This window comes from Malania oleifera, chromosome 10 (assembly GCF_029873635.1).
Source record: "Malania oleifera isolate guangnan ecotype guangnan chromosome 10, ASM2987363v1, whole genome shotgun sequence".
Taxonomy (NCBI): Eukaryota; Viridiplantae; Streptophyta; class Magnoliopsida; order Santalales; family Ximeniaceae; genus Malania; species Malania oleifera.
The window spans coordinates 64409505-64413195 of NC_080426.1; the positions used below are offsets into that span (position 1 = coordinate 64409505).

General features: G+C 36.4%; 1 non-coding gene across 1 annotated transcript; it reads right to left on the reverse strand.

Annotated features, from left to right (window-relative positions):
* Positions 1-3043: 3043 nt before the first annotated feature.
* LOC131167151 (small nucleolar RNA R71) lies at positions 3044-3151 on the reverse strand. The gene has a single exon (XR_009140010.1). It is a non-coding gene; the product is annotated as a small nucleolar RNA R71 (small nucleolar RNA).
* Between the last annotated feature and the right edge of the window lie 540 nt (positions 3152-3691).

Here is a 3691-nt window from a genome sequence, read left to right on the forward strand (position 1 = left end):
GTCCTCTTATTTGGACATTGTGAAGCTATGTGACCTACTCCCAAACAAAAAAAACACATAATATCACAATTATGAGTTTTGAATTCGGTTTTATTTTTGTTGACATTGGGAACTTCAACTCTCCTTTTGGTGGTTAAGTTTTTGCATTTAAAACAGCTCCTTCGTCTTTCTTCCAATTTGATCTCCATGAAGTAAAAGAACCTGGAGTTTGAAATGACCAAGTTCCTTTCCTTTTAAGCTGTCATTCCACCTTTATTGCCATGTGCACCATGTCCTCCAACTCAATGAAGTGTTGCAACTCCACCACATTGGCAATCTCCCGATTCAGCCCATTCAAAAACCTCGCCATGGTAGCTTCCCTATCCTCCTCCACATTAGCCCGAATCATAGCGATTTCCTTATCCTTGTAGTAGTCATCCACACTCTTGTAGACTTGGGTAAAAATTTTTAATTTTTGATACAAGTACCTATAGTAATGACTAGGGACAAACCGCCTCCTCATGATGACCTTCATTTCCTCCCATGTCTTAATAGACCTCTCATGGTTTCTTCTTCTATTTGTCACAAGTTGATCCCACCACATGCATAGTCAGTAAACTCAATGACAACGAGTTTTACCTTTTTCTCCTCGGAGTAGTTGTGGTACTTAAAAATTAATTCCACTTTCTTCTCCCATTCCAGGTACACTTCAGGATCGTTTTTTCCTTGGAACGATGGTATATTCATTTTGATGTTTCCTAGGTTTCTATCAGTCCCATCTCGCCATAACAAATCTCTTCGAAAACCTCTACCATGCCTTTCTCCCCCTAGCACAAACCTGCCCTCATTATCTTTGAACTCATCCTTGTGGTTGCCATCAGAATCATCAACGTGTATACGCCTTTCTTGCCTTCTAGCATTAAGGACTCTTTGGGGACGCCCCTCGCTCCAAAGAGCAATAACAGTGTCTTGCCTATCCATCCAATCTGGAATCTCATTAAACACCACATTCATATGTTCAAAATGTTGTTGTATAGCCTGCAACATGAATGACAACTCGTCCCTTCCTTCTTTGTTCGATGTGTCACCCCTCGAAGAAATATTTTTGAAACTATAGAAAAAAAATGTCAGAAATAATTCCTCACAACACTCCCTCATGTGTTTGCACTCAAATTATGTCACTCACACTCATGTTTCACTCTTAAATTGGCTTTTTCCCTATATTAGTCTCATACTCTCATTATGCATAAAAAATAGGGTAATTCGGCATTTAAATTCATGCATTAAAGGTCATAATTTTAATTAAATGCTTGATTATGTCCATCATTTTAATCAATGAGTTCGTTCGATAATTATCCCATTTTGTCGAGGAAATTTATGGTCATTCATGTTTTATTAATGCAGGAAAAATTTTGGAGATCATGATTGAAATTAAAAACGTACATGAAGCCATGAACGTAGTTGTACGTCGTCATGTTTGGAAAGAGCAGCGTACATGAGTCGAGAATGAAGTAAAGAGCCATGAGAATTAAATGAAGAAGCCATGCAATCCGTGTGCATCGATTGAGAATTTACGCGCGGAAGGTTCCCTTGGACATTTAACGAAAAATCAAGAAGAAAAAAAATACATGTGAACATATCTATCAATCTATATAGATATTTTGTGTGTGTGGGCTTGTGAAGGGCAGCCCGTGAGTCTTCTTCCACGTGCTGGGAAGTGCTATCAAGCAAAGCAGTGTGTGTGTGCTTTTGAGGGTAGTGAAGAGAGCCCAAATTGAAGTTAAAAAACAAACAAAATAAAAAAAAAATGTGTGGGTCAGGTCCTTAATTTGACCCGGCCATGCAAATTCAAAATGAGGCTTTGTGTGGGTGTGTGAAAAGTGAGGAGGTGCTAGGCGCACAAGGCAACTGGGCGGGAGCAAAAGCATGTGTTTTGGAGGGCAAGAAAGGAAAAGGAAAGTTAGCAAAAAGAAGGGGAGAAAAGTCAAAAAGAGGGGGAAAAGGTGGGGCTGGTGTTTAGGGTTAAAGCTAAGGTTCTTTTAGGCTTTTGGGAGAGGAGCTAGGGGGGCTATGGCTGGAGGTTTTACGTAGCAACACAGCAAACACAGCAACCGTAGCTGCTGTGTGCAGAGCTTCTCATAACTTCTTCCTGCTCTCTCTCTCTCTCTCTCTCTCTCTCTCTCTCTCTCTCTCTCTCTTGTTTAATATTTTTTTTGTGTCTATTTCAATACATTATTTGTCTAGTTTAATATTAGATTGAATATTTTTCTTCACTTTATTATTTGAGTAGTCTATGGATGAATTAAATTCTTGTTCTTTTTAGTTTGTTATTTTGAAAGCTTCAAGGCTAGTTTAAGTTGTTTAATTTAGTATACATTTAAGCTAATGTTGGGCATGATTATATAGTGAATTAATTAGTTTTATTTTAGTATTAGTATACATCTAGTTTATTGTTCTTTAAGTTGTTATCTTTTATTTTATTATTGCAATGGTTTATCTTCACAGCCTGGGTGATATCTACTTCCTCTCCTTTGACCTGTTTGCTTTTATTTTTGTTTTATTGCATTTATACAAAGTTTGTATGTCTGGTTGGGTTAGAGATAACACATTTAGACTGGTTAGGAAAGACTCATCCATCTCATCATCGAGTACACCTGTTTCACTTGAATCACTTGAATCATCGTCTGACACTCATAGCATCATAGCTGAGAATGAACATCATGATAAGGAGAACCCTAATAGGACCCTCAGAGAATCTTTGCAACCTGTTAGGACTAGCACCCCATCCTGCATTACCCTTGAATGCAAATGCTTTTAATTTTAAACCTGGGATGATTCCATTGTTACCTCATCTTCATGGCATTGAATCTGAAAACCCATACTTACATATTAAAGAGTTTGAAGAAGTGTGTTCCACATTCATGGATAGAACATGCACTGAAGAGGTAATAAGAAAAGATAAGGCAAAAACCTAGTTGAATTCCTTATGACCAAGATCCATTGAGACTTGGCAAGAAATGCAAACTGAGTTTTTTTAAAAAAAATTTCCAATACAAAGAACTAATGCATTAAAAAGACAAATCATGAATTTTTGCCAAAAGGATGTGGAAACATTTAATCAGTGTTGGGAACGTTTCAAAGACCTCTTAAATGCATGTCCTCACCATAAGTATGAGAATTGGAGGGTCATCAGTTTTTTTTTATGAGGGGTTGCAACCAAAGATGAAGCAATTTGTAGAAACAATGTGCAATGGTGAGTTTTTCAATAAAGGGTCCGAAGAAGCTTGTTGGCCTAACAAGGCTTACAATTCTTATTTTGATGATAACAAATCATGATGTGTTTAATATGGTTTAAGTGAAAGTTTTTCAGGAAAAAGGCAAAGCTTAAAGGTAGTGACAAATCTCAGAAGGATGATAAAGTTCATGAATCAAAAAAGGTCTTGAAAAGCATGAGGATTAAAGATAATTTGATGAAAGCTCAAAGAAAAAGATCAGAAACTCAAGAGATGATAGAAGAATAAGGACTTACTTGAAGATCAAAGGAAGAAAGTTTTAAGGATGTTTGTATGTAAGTACTTCAAGTTAATTTCAAGTATAAACTGAATTGAAGCTCTCATAAAATCAAAAGAAACTTAGAAATATATTTTTTAAAACCCTAAAAGTGTGTTTTTTAAATCAAAGAAAAGAAAGGCTTTAAAAATAAAAGATTTTT